General features: G+C 47.5%; 1 protein-coding gene across 1 annotated transcript in view; it reads right to left on the bottom strand.

The window, feature by feature from the left end:
• LOC124898856 (zeatin O-glucosyltransferase-like) overlaps nucleotides 1-11666 on the bottom strand; it is a 16128-nt gene that overhangs the window by 3438 nt on the left and 1024 nt on the right. The gene's annotated exons all lie outside the window — the stretch shown is intronic.

Here is an 11666-nt window from a genome sequence, read left to right as displayed (position 1 = left end):
AGATTGCTATGCAAGAATTTACCCACACTTAGCTTAGCGTTTACACCAATCCGATGAATACATGACACATATCTTAACACACCCTCTTATTGTTACCAAACAATAGTAGAATTATTAGTTGTAAAGTAGAATGATTTGGTGTAAACATTATGTATGGATAATGTCACACTATAATAAAAACAATCTTTAGAGGCAATAAATATGTATTTTAATAAAAAATACTAAAATTTTTACTATCATTAGTTAATTGCTACACTTTAGGGGGCCTTTACAAAGATAGCTAAAATGTAATTGACACTAATAAATGCCTCTAAAAATATATATATTTAGTGACAGTTAAGCTATTGTTGTTAATTAGATATTTTTTGGTGTAGTGTCATTTGCTATTTCATTCTCCTGGATTGATTTCTGCAACATCCATTTGTTGCCCCATTTTCTTATAATCTACTTGAGTTAGACGCACGTCACGGGTTTAATCTTTATAAACAAAAATCACATATTTAAGAGGAAAAGAATAGATGGTCAGGTTCATTATCCATCGAGTTTTGAATCGTGAACCTCTATCTCGACAACAACTAAATTATTCAAAAAGAAAATAAATAAATTAAAGCAACATGAATAATTTATGGAAAATAGTGCAAAATATGACTATCAAGAGGACTTCCAAACTAGTACTAGATTGACAAGGGTTATATCCAAAAAAAAGTTTGATACAAAATCATCATACTAAACACTAATAACTTAAAGAGAGGGGTAAGGTCTGGGTACATACTACCTCCCTCAGATCCCACTTCTGTGATTACACTAAATATAGTGTTGTAGTATGTTGGATTTCATTGACCATATCCTATATACACAAAAGAAAACATGATAACGACCATAGATGAAGAAGATGACAACATTGTGCTTCTTGAGCTAAATGGCATGACATACCTTAATATAGATTCAACATACGCCATTGAAATTAATGAAATGACTCACAAATGTGGCTCGTAAAAGGGGCTGGAGGGTGGTAGGTAATGAAAGGTTTAGATAATCCCACATGGCAAATTCTGGTGGTGGTAGTAGTAGGTCTCATTAGTGGTTAGTGGCACGAATAAACCAAATGGGTCACAACAATGGCAGAAATAAGCCTAACTATTAGGGGTCGTTTGGTTTGAAAATGGTTATACCGGGATAATTAATATCTGGATTAGTTATCCTAGGATTATCCGGGATAACTTATCCCACCATGTATATGGGATAAGTTATCCCGGGACTAAGGGAAAAATGGTGGGATAAGTTATCCCGGGTTGGATTAATCCCTCTAACCTAACAAAAGAAAATGTGTTCTTTTATTTTATCCTAGGATAATTAGTTATCTCGGGATAACCATTTTCAAACCAAATGACCCCTTAATGTGCAATATGCATACAACTATGTATTAGCATCAGAAACATTGTTATGCAACATGAGACAATTCAATACAACATGTATTATTCATGCTATTTTGCTCAAATATTTTTAAAAAAGCTTTGTTCGTCTCTCCAAAGCAACATAATTCATTTAATAGGTCGTCGTGAGGGGAGCCATGAAGTTTCATCTAAAATGCATTTGGACGCCCGCACCCCCATCGATCAATCCATTGAATTGGCTTGAAAATAGCTCGTTCACACTATTTTGCCTGGTTGACCATCCAAATAGCCCACCGGCCCACCCTTACCTACTCCACCACCCCCGAGGGGCCTCTGGTCGATTTTCGACCCAAATCCCACCCGAATCCCATGCCCACCCCGACAACCGTGTGCTAACACCCATCGATTTGGTTCGAAAATGGCCCGTTCACTTTGTTTCGCCCGTTTGACCATCCAAATGGCAACATCGACCCCATTGTCCTACCCTCACCCTCTTCACACAACCCCGAGGGCCGTAGATTAATTTTTGGCCTAAACCCCACCCGAGCCCCATGTCCACCTCTAGAATTATGTGCTAACACCCATTGATTTGACTTGAAATAACCCATTCACGCCGTTTTTCCTGTTTGACAATCCAAATGGCCCTTCTAACCTTGCCCACCCACCCACACCCGCTCCACCCACCTTCGAGAGACCGCCAGTCGATTTACAACATAAACCTCACCTAGGCACCGAGCCCACCTTGAGAACCGTGTGCTAAGACCCACTGATTTAGCTCAAAAATGGCCCGTTTGCATCGTTTGACCACAAAAATAGCTCTGCTGACCTCGTCGGCCCATCCTCACCCGCTCCACACACCCCAAAAGGTTGCTGATTGATTTTTTGCCCAAACTCTGCACGAGAACACCCCAAGAACCATGTGATAACACCTATTGGTTTGGCCAAAAGATGGTCCATTCGCACCTTTTTGTTTGTCTGGCTATACATATGGCCTTGCCGACCCATCAGTCCACCTCCATCCTCTCTACACACACCTTTGGGGGGCACCGATCGATTTTTGACTCAAACCCTATACGAGCCTCGAGCTTACCTCGAGAACTGTGTGCTAACACCCACTGATTTAGCTTAAAAATGGCCCGTCCTCTAAACGACACACCAATTTTCTAGAAAATACCCCATTTGCGCCGTTTCGCCTATTTGACCACCCAAATGGCCTTGTCCACCCCAAAAGCCCATGCAAGGATGCTCCCCATCCTGCCTGGCGCCCTGATCTATTTTTGGCCCAAACATTGCTCAGACCTTAGGCCCACCCCTGGAGCCTGGGCTATATAACACACCGATTTGGCCTGAAAATATTCTGTTCGTGCCGTTTCACAAATTTGAACACCCAAATAGCCCCGCCCACCCGTAATGACCTTCCTAGGATGCTCCCTAGCCTGCCTAGGGTTCCCCGATAGATTTTCAGCCCAAATCACGCTCGAACCTCGGGCCCACCCCCAGAACCGTGGGCTATAGAACACCGATTTCGCCTGAAAATACCCCATTCACGTTGTTTTTCCCGTTTGACAACCCAAATGGCCCCGCGCACCCTAAAGTCCCACACTAGGCTGCTCCTAGGGTGCCCTAATTGATTTTTGGCTTAAATTATTCCCAAACCCCAGGCTCACCCCTGAAATCGTGGGCTGGCACCGATTTGGCCAAAAAATGCCCTGTTCGTGTTGTTTTGCCCGTTTGACCACCCAAATGGCCTCGCCCACCTAAACAGACCACACTGGAACGCTCCTCAACCTTCTTGTCACGACCCAATCGATTTTGGACCCACATTATGCCTGGTCCTTAGGCCTACCCCCAGAATCGTGGGCTATAGCATACTAATTTAGCCTTAAAATGCCTAGTTCGTACTTTTTTCCTTGTTTGACCCTTCCTCCGACCCATCCAAATGGATCACACTGGGATGCTCCCCAACCTACCTGGCATGATTCTGTCAAGTTTAGGTCGGCAGAATGCCAGAACCCCGAGCCTACCCCAGAACTATGGGCAATAGCACACCAATTTGGTCCGAAAATACCTCGTTCGCACCATTTTGGCCGTTGAATAACCTAAATGGACCCGCCCACCAAAACGGAACACACTGGGATGCTCCCTAAACTCCCTGCCATGACCCGATTGATTTTGGCCCCACAACACACACGTAACCTGTGCTCAACCTCAGAACCATGGGCTACAGCACACCGATTTGGCCCAAAAATGCCCTATTCGCGCTGCACCCAAATGCCCCTACCCACCCAAACGGACCATACTAGGATGCTCCCCAAACTCTATGGTGTGTCCCGTTTGATTTTAGGGACACAACACACCCGAAATTTGAGCCCACCCCCAAAACCATGGGCTATGACACCGATTTGGCCCAAAAATGCCCCGTTCGCGCCGTTTGACAACCCAAATTGTCTCACCCAAACGGACCATACTGGGATGCTCCCTAAACTCCCTGGCATGATCCAGTTAATTTTGGACCCACAAAATGCTCAAACCCTAGGCCCACCCCCAAAATCGTGGGCTATAGCTCATCGATTTGGCCTGAAAATACCCCATTCACACCATTTCGCTCGTTTGACCACCCAAATGACCTCGCCACCAAAAGGACTATAATAGGATGCTCCCCAACCTCCCTGTCATGATCTGGTTGATTTTAGACCCACAACATTCCCAAATCCTGCACCCACATTTAGAACCATGGGCTATAGCACACCGATTTGGCCTAAAAATGCCTCGTTCGTAGCGTTTCACCCGTTTGACCACCTAAATGGACTCGTCGACCCAAATGGATTGTCCCTAACCTCCTTGGCATGACCCAATCAATTTTTATACCACAGTATACCCGGACCCTAGCTCACTCCCAGAACCGTGGGCAATAGCTCACTCCCTAACCGTTTTGCATGTTTTACCACCCAAATGGCCCCACCCACCCAAACGGACCATACTGGGATTCTCCTAAACCTCTATGGCACGACTTGATCAATTTTAGCCCCACAATAAGCTCAAACCCCTAGCCCACCCCTAGAACCGTAGGCTATAGCACACCGATTTAGCCCGAAAATGTCCCGTTTGCACTATTTTGCCTGTTTGACCACCCTAATGGCCCCTTCGACCAAAACGGACCACATTGGGATTTTCCCTAACCTTTTTAGCATAACCCAATTAATTTTGGGCCGACAGCACACCTGCACCCCAGGCCTACCCCAGAATTGTGGGCCATAGCATGCCGATTTGACTCGAAAATGTCCCATTCGCACTGTTTGACCACCTATATTGCCTTGCCCACCCTAAAGGACCTAATTGGGATACTCTCTAACCTCCATGGCATGACCCAATCAATTTTGGGACCACAGTGCGCTCGGACCCCAGGCCCATCCATGAAATCGTGGGCTAGCACACCAATTTGGCCCAAAAATGCCTTGTTCACGTCGTTTCGCCTATTTGACTATCCAAATAGCCCTGCTCACCCAAACACACCATATTGGGATGCTTTCCAACCTACCTAGCATGACCTAGTCAATTTTAGGCCCACAATATTACCATACCCTGGGCCCACCCATGGAACCGTGGACTATAACACACTAATTTGGATCAAAAATGCCCTGTTAGCGCCAATTTTGTCCTTTTTAAACCTAAATGGGACCCCCTCCCAAATGAACCACACTGAGATGCTCCCCAACATTCCTGGCATGACCCAATAGATTTTAGGCCCACAACTAGCCCATACCCCTGGTCCACCCACGGAATTGTGGGTTATAGCATACTAATTTAGCCTAAAAATTCTACGTTTGTGCTGTTTCTCCCAATTGACTACCAAAATGGCCCCACTCACCCAAACGGACCACAATGGGATGCTCTTCAACCCCCTGGCATGACCTGACCAATTTTGGGCAAATAGCATGCTCGAACCCCGAGCCTTCCGTGGAACCGTGGGTTATAGCATACTGATTTGGCCAGAAAATACCCTTCTCGCGTCAAAAAATACCCAGGCCCACACATGGAACCGTGGGCTTTAGCAGACCTATTTGGTCAAAAAATACCCTGTTCACACAATTTCACCAGTTAGACCACCCAAATAGTCCCGCCCACCCAAACGGTGCCCGATCAATTTTTGGCCTACACCATGCTCGAACCACGGGCCCACCCCTAAAACCACAGGCTATAGAACACTGATTTCACCCAAAAATGCCCCGTTCGCGCCGTTTGTCCACACAAATGGCCCCAAAATTTAAATGGACCACACTGGGATTATCCCCACTATCCCTGGCACACCCTGCTCAATTTTCGGCCCCCAGCATGCCCAGACCTCAGGCCCACCCCCGAAACTGTAGGCTATAGAACACCGTTTTGGCCTAAAAATGCCCCATTCGTGCCGTTTCACCAGTTTATCCACCCAAATGACCACAAAAATTTAAATGGACCATACTAGGACGATACCCAACCTCCCTGGCAGGACTCGATCAATTTTTTGACCCAATTCATGCCCGAACATCGATCCCACTCCCAAAACATTGGGCTATAGCACACCGATTTGGCCCAAAAATGCCCCGTTCATGCCGTTTCGCCCGTTTATCCACCTAAATGGCCACAAGAATTTAAACGGACCATACTACAATGATTCCCAACCTCCCTGGCACACCCCGATCAATTTTTGACCGACAGTACGCCCGGACCCCGGGATCACTCACGAAACCATGGGCTATAGCACACTGATTTGATCTGAAAATGCCCCATTCGTGCTATTTTGCCCATTTGTCCTCCCAAATAACCACAAAAATTTAAACGGACCATATTGGGATGATCCCCAACCTCTCTGTAATGCCCCAATTTATTTTTGGCCCATAGTACGCTTGGAACCTGGACCTACCCCCAAAACCGTGGGCTATAGCACACCGATTTGGCCCAAAAATGCCCCGTTCGCTTCGTTTCGCCCGTTTATCCACCCAAATAACTACTAAAATTTAAACGGACCACACTAATGATCTCCAACCTCCCTGGCACTCCCCAATTGATTTTTGGCCCACAGCACGCTGGCCCTCGGGCCCATCCCTGAAATCGTGGGCTATAACATACCGTTTTGGCCTAAAAATGCCCCGTTCGCGTTATTTCGATTATTTGTCCACCCAATTGGCCATAAAAATTTAAACTGACCATACTGAGATGATCCCTAACCTCTCTGGCTTGCCCCGATTAATTTTTGGCCCACAGCACGCTCGGACCCCAGGCCCACCACCGAAACCGTGGGCTATAGCACACCAATTTGGCCCAAAAATATCCCGTTCGCATTGTTTCGCTAGTTTGTCCTCCAAATGGCCACAAAAATTTAAATGGAACACACTGGGTTGATCCGCAACCTCCCTAGCATGCCCCGATAGATTTTAGGCCCACGGCACGCCTAGACCCCGGCCTACCCCCTAAACCATGGGCTATAGCACACCAATTTGGCCTGAAAAGCCCCATTCGCTTTGTTTCGCTCGTTTATCCACCCAAATGGCCGCAAAAATTTAAACGGACCACACGTAGACAATCCCCAACCTCCCTGGCATGCCTTGATTGATTTTTGGCCCACAGAACGCCCGAACCTAGGGTCCACCCCCAAAACCGTAGGCTATAGCACACTGATTTAGCCTGAAAATACCCCGTTCACTTTGTTTTGTTATTTATCCACACAAACGGCCAGGAAAATTTAAACGGATCATGCTGGGATAGTCCCCAACCTCCCTGAAATACCTCGATCAATTTTTGGCTAACACCACACCCGAACCCCGAGCCCACCCCTAAAAATGTGGGCTATAGCATACCGATTTGGCTTGAAAATACCTTGTTTACGCCGTTTCAACCGTTTGTCCACCCAATTGGCCACAAAAATTTAAACGGACTACACTGAGATGATCCCCAACCTCCCTGGCATATCTCGGTCAATTTTTGGGCCACACCATGTTTGAACCCTGGGCCCACCCCCAAAATCACGGGCTATAGCATACTGATTTGACCCAAAAATGCCCCGTTTTTGCCGCTTTGCTCGTTTGTCCATCCAAATGGCCACAGAAATTTAAGCGGACGACACTGGGATGATCTCCAACCTTCCTGACATGCTCCGATAAATTTTCTTCCCACAGCATACCCAAAACCCGGGCCCACCCCCGAAACTTTGGGCTATGTCCCAAAAACTCCCCGTTCGTGTCATTTCGCCCGTTTATCAACCCAAATAGCCAAGAAAATTTAAACGGCCCACACTAGGATGATACCCAACCTCCTTGGCATGCCCCGGTTAATTTTTTGGCCCACAGCACATCCGAACCTCAGGCCTACCCCCAAAACTGTGGGCTATAGCACACCGATTTGGCTCTAAAATACGCCGTTCATGCTGTTTCGTCCGTTTGTCCACCCAAATGGCCACGAAAATTTAAATGGAGCACACTACGATGATACCTAACCTTCCACGCATGCCTTGGTCAATTTTCAGTAAACATCACACCCGAACCCCGAGGCCACCCCCAAAACCGTGGGCTATTTCACACCAATTTAGCTTGAAAATGCCCCGTTCGTGCCGTTTTGCATGTTTGTCCACCTAAATAGCCATGAAAATTTAAATGGATCACACAACAATGATCCACAACCTCCCTGGTATGCCCCGGTCAATTTTTGTCCCACACCATGCTCAGACCCCGAACCCACCCAAAAACTGCGGACTATAACACACCGATTTGGCCCGAAATTGCCACATTCACATCGTATCGCTCATTTGTCCACCAAAATAACCATGAACATTTAAACAGACCATATTGGGATGATCCCCAACCTCCCAGGCACTCCCCGATTAATTTTTAGCCCACAACATGCCCGAACCCGGGCCTACCCATGAAACCGTGGGCTATAACACACAGATTTAGCCCAAAAACACCCCGTTCGCGTTGTTTCAACCGTTTGTCCACCCAAATGGGCACCAAAATTTAAATGAACCACACTGAGAAGATCACCAACACCTTGGAATACCCCGATCAATTTTTGGCCCACAGCACGCCCGGATACCGGGCCAACCCCAGAAACCATAGGCTATAGCACACTGATGTGGCCCAAAAATGCCTCGTTCGCACCGTTTCACCTGGTTGTCCACCTAAATAGCCACAAAAATTTAAACGGACCAGACTGGGATGATCCCTAACCACCCTGGAATGCCTCGGTTGATTTTTGGCCTACAGCACGCCCGGACCTTGGGCCCACCCCCAAAATCATGGGCTATGACACACTGATTTCGCCCAAAAATGCCCTGTTTGCCCCATTTTGCCCCTTTGTCCACCCAAATGGCCACGAAAAATTGAATGACCTACACTGAAATGATCCCCTACCTCCGTGGCACACTTTAATTAATTTTTGGCCTACATCACGCTCGAACCTCGGGCCCACCCTAAAACCGTAGGCTATGGCACACAGATTTGGCCTGAAAATGCCCCGTTCGCACTGTTTTGCGAGTTTATCCACCTATATGGCCATGAAAAATTAAACGAACAACACTGGGACGATCCGCAACCTACTTGGCATGCCCCGATCGATTTTTAGCCCACAGTATGCCCATACCCCAGGCCCACCCCCAAAATCGTGGCCTATGGCACCTCAATTTTGCTCGAAAATGCCCCGTTCATGTCGTTTTGCCCATTTATCCAGCCAAATGGCCATAAGAAATTAAACGAACCATACTAGACAATCCCCAATCTCCCTGGCATGCCTCGGTCGATTTTTGACCCACAGCACACCCGGACCCCAGGCCCACCCCCAAAACCGCGGGTAATGGCACACTTATTTGGATCGAAAATGCCTTGTTCATGCTGTTTCGCCCGTTTGTCCACCCAAATGGCCACAAAAAATTAAATGGACCACCCTGGGAAGATCCCTGACCTCCTGGCACGCCCTAATCGATTTTTGGCCCATAGCATGCCTGGACCGTGGGCCCACCCCAGAAATCATGGGCTATAGCACACCGATTTGACCCAAAAATGCCCCGTTCGCGCCGTTTTGCCTGTTTGTCCACCCAAATGGCCACAAAAAATTAAACGGACCACATTGGGACGATCCCCAACCTCCCTGGCATGCCCCAATCAATTTTTGGTGCTCTACACGCTCAGACCCTGAGTCCAACCCCAAAACCGTGGGCTATGGCACACCGATTTAGCCTGAAAATGCTCCATTTCAGACTGTTTCGCCTGTTTGTCCACCCAAATGGCCACAGAAAATAAAACAAAACATACTTGGACGATCCCCAACCTCCCTAGCATGCCCCGGTTGATTTTTTACCCATAGCACGCTCGAACCCCATGCCCACCCCCAAAACTGTGGGCTATAGCATACTAATTTAGCCCAAAAATGTCCCGTTCATGCTGTTTCGCTCGTTTGTCCTCTCAAATGGCTACAAAAAATTAAGCAGACCACAGTGGGACGATCACCAACCTCCCTGGCATGCCCTGATCAATTTTTGGCCCACAGCACACCCAAAACCTGGGCCCACCCCCAAAACCGTGGGCAATAGCACACTGATTTAGCTCGAAAATGCTCCATTTGCGTTGTTTTGCCTGTTTGTCCACCCAAATGGCCACAAAAAATTAAAAGCACCATACTGGGATGATCCCCAAGCTCCCTGGTACGCCCCAGTCAATTTTTGACCCACAACACGCCCGGACCCCAGGCCCACCCCCAAAACCACGAGCTATAGCATATCAATTTGGCCCAAAAATACCCCATTCACGCCGTTTCTCCCATTTGTCCACCCAAATGGCCACGAAAAATTAAACGAACCACATTGGGATAATTTCCAACCTCTCTAGCATGCCCTAGTCAATTTTAGCCCACAACACGTTCGGACCCTGGGCCCACCCCCAAAACCGTGGTCTATATAGCACACCAATTTGGCCCAAAATGCCTCATTTCGCCTGTTTGTCCATTCAAATGGCCACAAAAAATTAAACGGACCACACTAGGATGATCCTCAACCTCCTTGGCACACCCCGGTTAATTTTCAGCCTACATCTCACCCAAAACCTGGGCCCACCACCAAAACCGTAGGCTATAGCATACCGATTTGGCTCGAAAATTCTCGGTTCACGCCGTTTTGCCCGTTTGTCACCCAAATGGCCATAAAAAATTAAACTAACCACGCTGGAATGATCTCCAACATCCATGGAATGCTCCGATTGATTTGTTGGCCTATAACATGCTCGGACCTCGGGGCCACCCCCAAAACCATGGGCTATAGTACACCGATAGGGCCTAAAATGCACCGTTTGCATCGTTTTTCCTGTTTGTCCAACCAAATGGCCACGAAAAATTAAACGAACCACACTGGGATAATCCCCAACCTTCCTGGCACTCCCCGAATGATTTTCATCTCACCGCACGTCGGACCCTGGGCCTTCCCTGAAATCGTGGGCTATACCACACCATTTTGGCCCAAAATGATCTGTTCATATTGTTTCGACCGTTTGTCCACCCAATTGGCCATGAAAATTTTAACTGACCACACTGAGATGATCCCCAACCTCCCTGGCATGCCCTAATTTATTTTTAACCCACAGCATTCCTGGACCCCAGGCCCACCACCAAAACCGTGGGCTATAGCACACCGATTTGGCCCAAAAATGCCCCGTTCATGTTGTTTCGCCAGTTTATCCACCCAAATGGCCACAAAAATTTAAACGGACCATACTGGGATGATCCCCAACCTCCCTGGCATGGCCCAATAGATTTTAGGCCCACAACATTCCTCGATCCCGGCCTATCCCCCAAACTGTGGGCTATAGCACACTGATTTGGCCCGAAAATACCCCGTTTATTCTGTTTCGCTCGTTTGTCCACTCAAATGGCCACAAAAATTTAAATGGACCATGCGGGGACAATCCACAACCTCTCTGGCATGCCTCATTCGATTTTCTCCCCACAGCATGCCCGAACCTCGGGGCTAACCCCAAAACCGTGGGCTATAGCTCACCGATTTGGCCCGACAACACCCCGTTTGCTCTGTTTTGCCAATTTATCCACATAAACGGTCATGAAAATTTAAATGTATCATGATGGGATGATCCCCAACCTTCCTGGCATGCCCCGATCTATTTTCAGCCAACACCACACCAGGACCACGAGCTCACCCCTGAAAATATGGGCTATAGCACACTGATTTGGCTAAAAAATGCATCGTTCACGCCGTTTCAACTGTTTGTCCACCCAATTAGCCACAAAAATTTAAAT

The sequence above is a fragment of the Capsicum annuum genome, chromosome 5 (genome assembly GCF_002878395.1).
Source record: "Capsicum annuum cultivar UCD-10X-F1 chromosome 5, UCD10Xv1.1, whole genome shotgun sequence".
NCBI lineage: Eukaryota > Viridiplantae > Streptophyta > Magnoliopsida > Solanales > Solanaceae > Capsicum > Capsicum annuum.
Note: the sequence above shows the minus strand (reverse complement) of the source record. Positions and strands in the feature narration are given on the sequence as shown.